We start from the raw sequence: 13,792 nt of genomic DNA, 5'->3' as shown, positions 1-13,792 counted from the left end.
AGGCGGCATTATGAGGAGCTAGCTCGGCAGCGCGGCTGGAAGCCTGAGAGGCAGCCCCAAAAATGTCTTGGGGGGGCACACGGGGAGTGAGGCGAGTTCAGGTAGGAGACCTGCGCCAACTTCCCGTGCTTACCGTGAGGAGCCGAAGATGGAACCAGAGCCAGTCGGGGTGGAATTGAAGGTGAGCAAGAGGAGTGAAGCAGAGACTGTGAAGGAATTAATGGGGAAATTGGAGGAGAGTGAAATGAGGGAGTTGCTGTGTTGGTGCATGAGGCACGACGGAACGTGTCCGGGATTTGATGTTACCTGAGTCAGCTCTCCATACTCATCCTGAGGTGCATGCTAACCGTCTGGTAATGACAGTGCCAGTCCCACGCATCAGGCCTCCTGTGCCCCTCCCTAGTCCTGCACCTCCTGTGGCAGCCCCACGTACTAGCTCTCCTGTGGCAGTCCCACGCACCAGGCCTCCTGTGCGCCTCCCTAGTCCTGCACCTCCTGTGGCAGCCCCACGTACTAGCTCTCCTGTGCCAGCCCCACGCACCAGCTCTCCTGTGGCAGCCCCTCGCACCAGTCCTCCGGTGCCGGCGCCACGAACCAGGCCTCCAGTTCCAGCACCCCGCACTCGCCTTGAGGTGCGTGTCCCCAGCCCAGTACCACCAGTGCCAACACCACGCACCAGGCTTCCTGTGCGTCTCCAGAGCCCTGTACGCCCTGTTTCTCCTACACGCACTCGCCCTGAGGTGCGTGTCCTCAGCCCGGTACCACCAGTGCCGGTACCACGCACCAGGCATCCAGTGCGTCTCCAGGGTCCAGTACTCCCTGTCCCTGCTCCTCGCACTCGCCTTGAGGTGCGTGTCCCCAGCCCGGTACCACCAGTTCCGGCACCACGCACCAGGCTTATAGTGTGCCTCGGCAGTCCAGTATGCCCTGTTCCTTCTCCCCACACTCGCCTTGAGGTGCGTGTCCCCAGCCCAGTACCAACAGTTCTGGCACCAGGCCTACTGTGTGCCTCCAGGGTCCAGTATGCCCTGTTCCTGCTCCCCGCACTAGCCTTGAGGTGCGTGTTCCCAGCCCGGTACCACCAGTTCCGGCACCACGCACCAGGCCTACTGTGCGCCTCCAGGGTCCAGTATGCCCTGTTCCTGCTCCCGTCTGTACAGCGCCACCTGAGCTGCCCGTCTGTCCAGCGCCTCCTGAGCCATTCGTCTGTCCAGCGCCGTCTGAGCTGCCCGTCTGTCCAGAGCCGCCTGAGCTGCCCGTCTGTCCAGCGCCGCCTGAGCCGCCCGTCTGTCCAGCGCCGCCTGAGCCGCCCGTCTGTCCAGCGCCGCCTGAGCCGCCCGTCTGTCCAGCGTCGCCTGAGCCGCCCGTCTGTCCTGAGCCGTCAGAGCCGCCCGTCTGTCCTGAGCCGCTAGAGCCGTCCGTCAGTCAGGAGCCGCTAGAGCCGCCCGCCAGTCAGGAGCCGCCAGAGCCGCCCGCCAGTCAGGAGCCGCCAGAGCCGCCCGCCAGTCAGGAGCCTCCAGAGCCGCCCGCCAGTCAGGAGCTGCCAGAGCCGCCCGCCAGTCAGGAGCTGCCAGAGCCGCCCGCCAGTCCGGAGCTGCCTTTCAGTCCGGAGCTGCCCCTCAGTCCTGAGTTACCCCTCAGTCCTGAGCTGTCTTTCAGTCCTGAGCTGTCCTTCAGTCCGGAGCTGCCCGTCAGTCCGGAGCTGCCCGTCAGTCCGGAGCTGCCCGTCAGTCCGGAGCTGCCCCTCAGTCCGGAGCTGCCCCTCAGTCCTGAGTTACCCCTCAGTCCTGAGCTGTCCGTCAGTCCGGAGCTGCCCTTCAGTCCGGAGCTGCCCTTCAGTCCAGAGCTGCCCCTCAGTCCTGAGCTACCTCTCAGTCCGGAGCTACCCCTCAGTCCGGAGCTACCCCTCAGTCCGGAGCTGCCTTTCAGTCCGGAGCTGCCTTTCAGTCCGGAGCTGCCTTTCAGTCCAGAGCTACCCCTCAGTCCTGAGCTGCCCCTCAGTCCGGAGCTGCCCCTCAGTCCGGAGCTGCCCCTCAGTCCGGAGCTGCCCCTCAGTCCGGCGCTGCCCCTCAGTCCGGAGCTGCCCCTCAGTCCAGAGGTGCCCCTCCGTCCAGTGGCGCTCTCTACAATGGTCTTCAGTCCGGGACCCGCTGCGAGGGTCCCTGCTCCAGAGGCGCCACCAAAGCGGGTAATGACTATGGTGGAGTGGGGTCCACGTCCCGCACCCGAGCCGCCGCCGTAAGAAGGCCCACCCGGACCCTCCCCTTCTGTGTCAGGTTTTGCGGCCGGAGTCCGCACCTTTGGGGGGGGGGGGGGGGGGGGGGGGTACTGTCACGCCCTGGCCTTAGTTATCTTTGTTTTCTTTATTATTTTGGTTAGGTCAGGGTGTGGAATGGGGGATTTATGTGTTTTTCCTTGTCTAGGGGTTTAATATGTTTATGGGGTGTTTTCTAGTCTAGGTGTTTGTATGTCTATGGTTGCCTAGATTGGTTCTCAATTAGAGGCAGCTGTTTATCATTGTCTCTGATTGGGAACCATATTTAGGCAGCCATATTCTTTAGGTATTTCGTGGGTTATTGTCTATGTGTAAGTTGCCTGTGTCTGCACTTTTCGTATATAGCTTCACGTTCGTTTTGTTGTTTTTTGTATAGTTTGTCAAGTGTTCTTCGTTTCGTTATAATAAATAGAAGAATGTATTACTATCACGCTGCGCCTTGGTCCTCCTCTCTTCCTCCATATGACGAACGTGACACGTTGATACTGTAAATGACATGGGTTTTAAAAATGTGGAAATGTGAAGTGCACATTTGGACTCATGGGTGTGTAGTCAAGGCGGTATTTATTATAATCCTCAATGTCTCACCTTCTCAGAACACATCAACGACTCTTGATATCCTATCTTTCTGTCTCTCTCTCTCTCTTTCTCTGTCTCGGTCTCTCTCTGTCTCGGTCTCTCTCTCTCTCTGTCTCGGTCACTCTCTCTCTGTCTCGGTCTCTCTCTCTGTCTCGGTCTCTCCCCCCCCTCTCTCTCTTTGTCTCTCTCTCTCTCCCTCTCTTTCTCCCCCCTCCTCTCTCTCTTTCTCTCGGATTACTTTATTGGCATGAAATACAATTAGTAGATATTGCCAAAGCTGTATAGTAGTACATCATTTTAATAATAATAGTAGATATAATCATGTATACAAGTACAACACTACCGCTGTTGTATTGTGGAATCTTTGGTCGAAAATAAAGAATGACCAATGAATAAATAAACATGTACATGGATGATGGTTACACTATGTATTACTAATATAAGTTATATATTTCAATTAATTAATGGTCATGTACCAATCATATACTTTACATATCTGGCAGTAATATTTGCGGTTTCTCCTTGACCCAGAATAATTCCCAGCTCTATGCTATTAGTAAAATGCACAGAAGATGAGAATCAAGTGAGAAATGTCTTTAAAAAAGTATTATCTTATTTGGGAGTATTTTCTCACAGTAAAGGAAAAAGTGTATCTCTGTCTCTACCTCACCTGTCGTGCAGTGACCACATAGACACTCATCGCTGAGCCTAAATTGGTTCAGGTTCTGTCTTTGTTTTGTATCTCTTCCTCTGCCATCTCTCCCATCTCTCACTATCCTCTTTCTTACTCACAGACTCACAGCTTGGGAGATGAGCAGGCTGAGCTGTGTGTGTGCGTGTGTCTGTGTGTGAGACGACTTAGACTCGACAGGCTTCGTTGTGTTACATTCTCCTCCCACTCTAATCTGTTGACAGCCTCACGCCCCATCCACCCGCCTGTCCGCCCGCTCTGGGAAAATACAGAATTTCTGCAGTTCAATCTTTATTTTTCCCCAACTATAATATTCAAATAGGATATTTTATCATATGCCTCTACTCAGCAGAGAGGAGTTCAAATAAGTGGAGTTACACAAGTGGGACAGTGAATACTTGTAACTCAGAGAGAGAGAGACATTGCTGCCATAACTGGTTTTGCTTTCCTTCCATTTCTGAGGATGCAAAATCCAAAGAGTCCATTTTTACATTGCTGCAACTCGTAAACAGACTGAATGAAATACTATTGATATTCTAACTGATCGTTATAATACGCTGTTCCATATTGTTGTGTTTTGCCCCACCAACCAATCAACAGCAGCTCATTTTTAATCTTAATGATCACCAGGGTAACCCTGATTCTAAAAGATGTGTCAATAAATACCATGGCAATGTAAGTTCCATCATACAGTATATCTGCCCAGAGGATATTTTGACAGCAGTCAGGATGGAATCATATAAATAACATTTTGATCTTGAACAGAATATTTGAGTTAATCTGTTTTTTCATGCTTACAAAGTATTGCGACCAGTGGTTAAATAGTAGTCTGGCAAACACCGAACTCTTGAATTCCTCCTGACTTACGAGTCTGGAATGACCTCTTTGATGTTGTTGCCACAATGGGTCGATAATAAGGGGCGATGCTGTTACTGGATGGCTCTCCTCTGTCTTTCTCACTCAAACACCCACAGCCACACACAGTCCCTGTGCCGTCCCCTTCAATTACAAGTGTTGGATTTTCAAATCCAGACAACGAGAGGTCTCAACCCACGAGAAAGAAAAAAAACTTTTGAGGAAACCAATCAAACACGTCACACAATTTCTGAGGGAATATTGCATTAACAAACGGCCTCCTTTCCAGACCAGTGTGTCACTGCTCTCCCTGCACTGTGAGTCACGTGAGACGCGTCAGTCAAGCTAGTTAACCTGTTTGGGCTGCAGGGGCAGTATTGAGTAGCCAGATAAAAGGTGCCCATTTCAAATGGCCTCGTACTCAATTCTTGCTCGTACAATATGCATATTATTATTACTATTGGATAGAAAACACTCTCTAGTTTCTAAAACCGTTTGAATTATATCTGTGAGTCAAACAGAACTCATTTGGCACAAACTTCCTGACCAGGAAGTGGAAAGTCTGAAATCGATGCTCTGTTCTACTTCCTGCCTATAAATGGGCATGATACGTATGAGTATACATGCACGTCATACACCTTCCCCTGGATGTCAAGAGGCGGTGAGAGAAGAAATTTAGTGTTTATCTTTGTCTGAAGTGGAATACAAGCTCTTTGTATGACGTGTCCCCCATTTCCGGTTTTCTGGAGAGCGCGAGGTGGTACCTGGATTTGCCTTCTGTTTAGCTGCCGTTATAGGCGACTACTATCTCCGGCTTTGATTTTATTTGATACATGTGACCATATCATCGTAAAGTATGTTTTTTCAATATAGTTTAATCAGATTATTGAAATTTTTCGGGAGTTTTGCCGTGTTCCGTTCTCTGACTTTGTTGACGATGGAGCGATTCGTGCCACTTGGCTAGTGCGCTTGCTAAATCGAGAGGGAAAGTGGCCGTTCTAAATCCAAACAACGACTGTTCTGGACAAAGGACCCCTTGTCCAACATTCTGATGAAAGATCAGCAAAAGTAAGAAACATTTTATGATGCTATTTCATATATCTGTCGTGCATGTGAACTAGTCGTCGGCGCCCAACGTTTGGGTACTCTAGCTATACCGAAGCTGGATGTCGTAATGAAGTTATTTTTTTGAATTCTAACACTGCGATTTCATTAAGAACTAATGGATCTATAATTTCCTATACAACATGTATTTTTTAGTTATGTTTATGAATAGCTATTTGGTCAGAATATGTGTGTCATAAAAAGTGTCAGAAAAATATCCGAACGTTGTGGGAAATAGTAGCTACGTTAGCAGAATGTATAACCACTGATTTCAGCTCTAAATATGCACATTTTCGAACAAAACATAAGTGTATGTATAACCTGATGTTATAGGACTGTCATCTGATGAAGAATATTAAGGTTAGTCAAAAATTATATATATTTTACTGGTTTGTTACGATCGCTAACCTTTTGCTACTGGGAAATGGCATGTGTTTCTGGCTATTGTGGTAAGCTAATATAACGCTATATTGTGTTTTCGCTGTAAAACACTTAATAAATCGGAAATATTGGCTGGAATCACAAGATGCCTGTCTTTCATTTGCTGTACACTATGTATTTTTCAGAAATGTTTTATGATGAGTATTTAGGTATTTGACGTTGGTGTCTGTAATTATTCTGGCTGCTTTCGGTGCAATTTCTGATTGTAGCTGCAATGTAAACTATGATTTATACCTGAAATATGCACATTTTTCGAACAAAACATCGATTTATTGAATAACATGTTATAAGACTGTCATCTGATGAAGTTGTTTGTTGGTTAGTTTGGTTGGTTCTTGGTTAGTTAGGTTGGCTTTGTGCATGCTACCTGTGCTGTGAAAAATGCCTGTCCTTTTTTGTATTTGGTGGTGAGCTAACATAAATATACGTGCTGTTTTCGCTGTAAAACATTTAAAAAATCGGACATGTGGGCTGGATTCACAAGATGTGTACCTTTCATTTGCTGTATTGGACTTGTTAATGTGTGAAAGTTAAATATTTTAAAAAAATATCTTTTGAATTTCGCGCCCTGCACTTGAAGTGGCTGTTGTCATAAGTGTACCGACGCCGGGCTGCAGCCATAAGAAGTTAAGGAAGTCTTGAGGTATTGCTCGCCTGAGGTAGAGTACCTTATGATAAGCTGTAGACCACACTATCTACCAAGAGAGTTTTCATCTATATTTTTCATAGATGCTGTGTCACGATCGTCTTGCGGAGAGAGAGAGGACCAAGGCGCAGCGTGTGAAAAATACATCTTCTCTTTATTAGAAGAAGGACAATGAAACAAAAACAACAAACGTGAAGCTATCAAAGACTAAGTGCAAACATGCAACATAGACACAGACATAGACACAGACAATTACCCACAAAACCCCAATGCCTATGACTGCCTTAAATATGGCTCTCAATCAGAGACAATGAACCACAGCTGCCTCTAATTGAGAACCAATCTAGGCAGCCATAGACATAACTAGACAACTACACTAGACACTGCCCCATACACATACAACACCCCTAGACACTACAAAAACACATACATTCCCCATGTCACACCCTGACCTAACTAAAAAACGTAAAGAAAAACAAAGAATACTAAGGCCAGGGCGTGACATGCTGGCACTAAGACCGCACTCAACGAGCTGTATAAGGCCATACACTTAATCCAGAAGCGGTGCTCCTATTGGCCGGGGACGTAAATCCGTTTTAAATCCGTTTTACCTTCTACCAGCATGTCACTTTGGCAACCAGAGGGGAAACAATTCTGAACCACCTTTACTCCACACACAGAGACACAGACAAAGCTCTCCCTCGCCCTCCATTTGGCAAATCTGACCATAATTATATCCTCCTGATTCCTGCTTACAAGCAAAAACTAAAGCAGGAAGTACCAGTGACTCGCTCAATACGGAAGTGGTGAGATGACGCGGATGCTATGCTACACAGACTGGAATATGTTCCGGGATTCATCCAATGGCATTGAAGACTATACCACCTCAGTCACCGGCTTCAACATCAAGTGCATCGACGATGTCATCTACACAGTGACCGTACATACATATCCTGGTTCAACCCTAACCCTAGCCCTAGCTTTAGGTCCACATCCTGGTTCAACCTAACCCTAACCATAGTGTTATGTCCAGCATCCTAGTTCAATCTAACCCTAAACCTAGCTTTATGTCCACATCCTGGTTCAACCCTAACCCTAGCCCTAGTGTTATGTCCAGCATCCTAGTTCAATCTAACCCTAAACCTAGCTTTATGTCCACATCCTGGTTCAACCCTAACCCTAGCCCTAGTGTTATGTCCAGCATCCTAGTTCAATCTAACCCTAAACCTAGCTTTATGTCCACATCCTGGTTCAACCTAACCCTAACCATAGTGTTATGTCCAGCATCCTAGTTCAATCTAACCCTAAACCTAGCTTTTTGTCCACGTCCTGGTTCAACCTAAACCTAGCAATATTTCCACATCCTGGTTCAACCTAACCCTAGCATTATGTCCACATCCTGGTTCAACCTATCCCTAACCATAGCGTTATGTCCAGCATCCTGGTTCAATCTAAACCTAAACCTAGGTTTTTGTCCACGTCCCGTTTCAACCTAACCCTAAACCTAGCTTTATGTCCACATCCTGGTTCAACCCTAACCCTAACCCTAAATCTAGCTTTATGTCCACATCCTGGTACCATCCTATCCCTAACCCTAGCTTTTTGTCCACATCCTGGTTCAACCCTAACCCTAACCCTTGCTTTTTGTCCACATCCTGGTTCAACCCTAACCCTAACCCTAGTTTTTTGTCCACATCCTGGTTCAACCCTAACCCTAAACCTAGCTTTTTGTCCACATCCTGGTTCAACCCTAACCCTAAACCTAGTTTTTTGTCCACATCCTGGTTCAACCCTAACACTAGCTAGCGTTATGTCCACATTCTGGTTCAACGCTAAGCCTAGCTTTTATGTTTACATTCTGGTTCAACCCTAGCTTTTTGTCCACATCCTTGTTCAACCCTAACCCCAACCCTAAACCTAGTTTTTTGTCCACATCCTGGTTCAACCCTAACACTAGCTTTATGTCCACATCCTGCTTCAACCCTAACCCTAGCTTTATGTCCACATCCTGGTTCAACCTAACCCTAAACCTAGCTTGTTGTCCACATCCTGGCTCAACCCTAACCCTAACCCTAGCTTCTTGTCCACATCCTGGTTCAACCCTAACCCTAGCCCTAGCTTTAGGTCCACATCCTGGTTCAACCTAACCCTAACCATAGTGTTATGTCCAGCATCCTAGTTCAATCTAACCCTAAACCTAGCTTTATGTCCACATCCTGGTTCAACCCTAACCCTAGCCCTAGTGTTATGTCCAGCATCCTAGTTCAATCTAACCCTAAACCTAGCTTTATGTCCACATCCTGGTTCAACCCTAACCCTAGCCCTAGTGTTATGTCCAGCATCCTAGTTCAATCTAACCCTAAACCTAGCTTTATGTCCACATCCTGGTTCAACCTAACCCTAACCATAGTGTTATGTCCAGCATCCTAGTTCAATCTAACCCTAAACCTAGCTTTTTGTCCACGTCCTGGTTCAACCTAAACCTAGCAATATTTCCACATCCTGGTTCAACCTAACCCTAGCATTATGTCCACATCCTGGTTCAACCTATCCCTAACCATAGCGTTATGTCCAGCATCCTGGTTCAATCTAAACCTAAACCTAGGTTTTTGTCCACGTCCCGTTTCAACCTAACCCTAAACCTAGCTTTATGTCCACATCCTGGTTCAACCCTAACCCTAACCCTAAATCTAGCTTTATGTCCACATCCTGGTACCATCCTATCCCTAACCCTAGCTTTTTGTCCACATCCTGGTTCAACCCTAACCCTAACCCTTGCTTTTTGTCCACATCCTGGTTCAACCCTAACCCTAACCCTAGTTTTTTGTCCACATCCTGGTTCAACCCTAACCCTAAACCTAGCTTTTTGTCCACATCCTGGTTCAACCCTAACCCTAAACCTAGTTTTTTGTCCACATCCTGGTTCAACCCTAACACTAGCTAGCGTTATGTCCACATTCTGGTTCAACGCTAAGCCTAGCTTTTATGTTTACATTCTGGTTCAACCCTAGCTTTTTGTCCACATCCTTGTTCAACCCTAACCCCAACCCTAAACCTAGTTTTTTGTCCACATCCTGGTTCAACCCTAACACTAGCTTTATGTCCACATCCTGCTTCAACCCTAACCCTAGCTTTATGTCCACATCCTGGTTCAACCTAACCCTAAACCTAGCTTGTTGTCCACATCCTGGCTCAACCCTAACCCTAACCCTAGCTTCTTGTCCACATCCTGGTTCAACCCTAACCCTAATCCTAGCTTTATGTCCACATCCTGGTTAAACCCTAACCCTAACCCTAGCTTATTGTCCACATCCTGGTTCAACCCTATGTCTAGCTTTATGTTTACATCCTGGTTCAACCCTAACCCTAATTCTAGCTTTATGTCCACATCCTGGTTCAACCTAACCCTAGCCCTAGCTTGATGTCCACATTCTTGTTCAACCTAACCCTAACCCTAGCTGTATGTCCACATCCTGGTTCAACGTAACCCTAACCATAGCAATATGTCCAGCATCCTGGTTCAATCTAACCCTAAACCTAGCTTTTTGTCCACATCCTGGTTCAACCCTAACCCTAGCTTTATGTCCACATCCTGGTTCAACCCAAACCCTAATCCTAGCTTTATGTTCACATACTAGTTCAACCTAACCCTAGCCCGAGCTTGATGTCCACATTCTTGTTCAACCTAACCCTAACACTAGGTTTATGTCTACATCCTGGTTCAACCTAACCCTAACCCTAGCTTTATGTCTACATCCTGGTTCAACCTAACCCTAACCCTAGCTTTATGTCTACATCCTGGTTCAACCTAACCCTAACCCTAGCTTTATGCCCACATCCTTGTTCAACCCTAACCCTAGCTTTTTGTCCACATCCTGGTTCAACCCTATCCTTAAAGCTAGCTTTTTGTCCACATCCTGGTTCAACCTAACGCTGACACTAGCTTTATGTCTACATCCTGGTTCAACCTAACCCTAACCCTAGCTTTATGTCCACATCCTGGTTTGTGTGTTTCCTCTAGATGAGTGTCCTTGGGCAGGAAACTGAATTAGTAAATAAGAAGGGGAAAATGCAAGAGTACACTCACGTGTCTCACATACACACACACACACGCACGCACGCACGCACGCACGCGCACACACACACACACACACACACACACACACACACACACACACACACACACACACACACACACACACACACACACACACACACACACACACACACACACACACAATTCCCAAACGTACCCACACAAGGATTCCATCCTTATCGCGGAAGTATAGTGGAAGATTCACTTTCAAATGTAAAGGTAATTTCCGATGGAGTCGACATATGTAGCGTTTACCGCGAACGCAGTTCTGCAAACACGGAAACATTGTATTTAAATTTCAATCGAGTTATAACGGGGATCTTCCCCTATACTTTATCAATACAGATTGAATCCAGCCCAAAGTCACAGATACACTATGTAATACACTATTACACTATTGTAGCACTATTCTCTAATACAGGGGTCTCCAATCTTTACAAGCAGGAGAGCAATTTTTTTTTATGCTACAAGCTACTAATAATTTTTGGGGAGCTTTCAAATAGGCACATTCTTCTCCCGCCATGCAACTCTTTCCCGGGTCCTTGGTGTAAAAGATATGTTTTTCTGTCAATATACCTGGTCAAATAATGGTTCATAAAAAACTCTAGGGGGCCTCTTAAAATTATCTTTAGTATTTTCCGGGAATTCTTGTCACGCCCTGACCATAGAGAGCCTTTTATTCTCTATTTTGGTTAGGTCAGGGTGTGACTAGGGTGGGTGATCTAGTGTGTTGATTTCTATGTTGGCCTGGTATGGTTCCCAATCAGAGGCAGCTGTTTATCGTTGTCTCTGATTGGGGATTATATTTAGGCAGCCATTTTCCCCACTGGTTTTTGTGGGATCTTGTTTCTGTGTAGTTGCCTGTGAGCACTGCTTGAGCTTCACGTATCGTTTATTCTTCTTTGTTGTTTTTGTGAGTTTCATTTGATTAAACATGTGGAACTCTACGTACGTTGGACCAGGAGCTTTATGTTAATGACAGTTTGCGATGAAGAACATGAAATAAATGCATGTTCTATCATTATTGATTAGCAAGCTACTTATAGGTGGACTGCAAGCTACTTGTAGGTGGACTGCAAGCTACTTATAGGTGGACTGCAAGCTACTTATAGGTGGACTGCAAGCTACTGGTAGCTCACAATCTACCTGTTGGAGACCCCTGCTCTAATAACACACTATCAAATCAGTTTTAGGTCTTTATACCAGGCAGAATTATTGTGAAATGAATCCTCCTTGATTAATTTAGCCTCCATCCATTCAGACACAGTGCAGCAGACAGAGGTCAGACTGGAGACCTGAGACATGGTGGCATTTAGCACCATGCTGAGACGTCACTCTCATAACACCACAACACTCTGACCTTTGACCCGGATTCCTTAATGGTGATAGGCTGTGTGTGATGAGTGTGATGTAGGAACAGTAGAGAGGAGTCAGGTTTTAAATAGCTTTTACTGAGAGGTGTGTGTGTGTGTGTGTGTGTGTGTGTGTGTGTGTGTGTGTGTGTGTGTGTGTGTGTGTGTGTGCGTGTGTGTGTGTGTGTGTGTGTGTGTGTGTGTGTGTGTGTGTCTAAGAGGTACTGTATGGATGTGAGGTGGTACATTTCCAATCAAAAGTTATTTTATTTATATTTACTATTTTCTACATTATAGCATAATAGTGGAGACATCAATACTATAAAATAACACATATGGAATCATGTAGTAACCAAAAAAGTGTTAAACTAATCAAAATATACTTTATCTTTTAGATTTTTCAAAGTAGCCACTCTTTGCCTTGATGACAGCTTTGCACACTTTTGGTATTCTCTCAACCAGCTTCATGAGGTAGTCAACTGAGCCAATCAGTTGTGTTATGACAAGGTAGGGGTGGTATACAGAAGATAGCCTTATTTGGTAAAAGACCAAGTCCATATTATGGCAATAACAGCTCAAATAATCAAAGAGAAATGACAGTCCATCAATACTTTAAGGCATGAAGGTCAGTCAATCTGGAAAATTTCATGAAATTTGAAAGTTCCTTCAAGTGCAGTCGCAAAAACCATCAAGAGCTATGATTTAAGCTGGCTCTCATGAGGACCGCCACAGGAAAGGAAGACCCAGAGTTACCTCTGCTGCAGAGGATAAGTTGTAGCCCAAATAAATGCTTCACAGAGTTCAAGTAACAGACACATCTCAACATCAACTGTTCAGGGGAGACTGTGTGATTCAGGCATTCATGGTCAAATTGCTGAAAATAAACTATTACTTAAGGACACCAATCAGCCAACAAATGCTCAGCATATGTGGGAACTCCTTCAAGACTGATGGAAAAGCATTCCACATTTCAGGTGAAACTGGTTGAGAGAATGTCAAGAGTGTGCAAAGCTGTCATCAAGGCAAAGGGTGGCTACTTTGAAGAATCTAACATCTAAAATCTATTTTGATTTGTTCAAAACTTTTTTGGGGTTACTACATGATTCCATTTGTGTTATTTAATTGTTTTGATGTCTTCACTATTATTCTTCAATGTAGAAAATATAAAAAATAAAGAAATACCCTTGAATGAGTAGGTGTGTCCAAACTTTTGACTGGTACTTTTTGTCTCACGCTTCACTATTGAATAGTATGCTAATGCTTGGACCTGGGGCTGGGTGGCTGAGCCTTCGTGCATTTCAAGTGTTTTGTGTCTGTGTGTGTGTGTAATTTTAGCAGTCCCTTGGGAGAGGAGAGGGATATGCTTAAGAAATTCCAGATGACTTCTCCCATGTCTTCAAGCTTCTTCTTGGCGTTTTTTTCTCTCTCGCTTTCTCGGACTTTTATTTTATCCTGCGTCCTAATGGAACATTGATGTGTTTGTCATCCCTCTCTCTGCTCGTCCTAACTCTGTTTTTCCACTTCTCTCTGTCTCTCTCTTTCTCTCTGTCTCTCTCTCTATATCTCTCTGTCTCTCTCTTTCTTCCTCTGCTCCTAAGGGACACACATAGAGATGTATTTGGCCTCTTTGCCTGTGGAGTAGAACATGTGCATATAAATATTCACTCAACTACGGCTATTTCAGACATCTCATTTTCTTCCTCCGGTCTGCACCCATCTGCTTATACATCTCTCACTCCCTCCATGTAACTAG

The sequence above is a fragment of the Salvelinus namaycush genome, chromosome 26 (genome assembly GCF_016432855.1).
Source record: "Salvelinus namaycush isolate Seneca chromosome 26, SaNama_1.0, whole genome shotgun sequence".
Taxonomy (NCBI): domain Eukaryota; kingdom Metazoa; phylum Chordata; class Actinopteri; order Salmoniformes; family Salmonidae; genus Salvelinus; species Salvelinus namaycush.
This window is presented reverse-complemented; position numbering follows the sequence as displayed.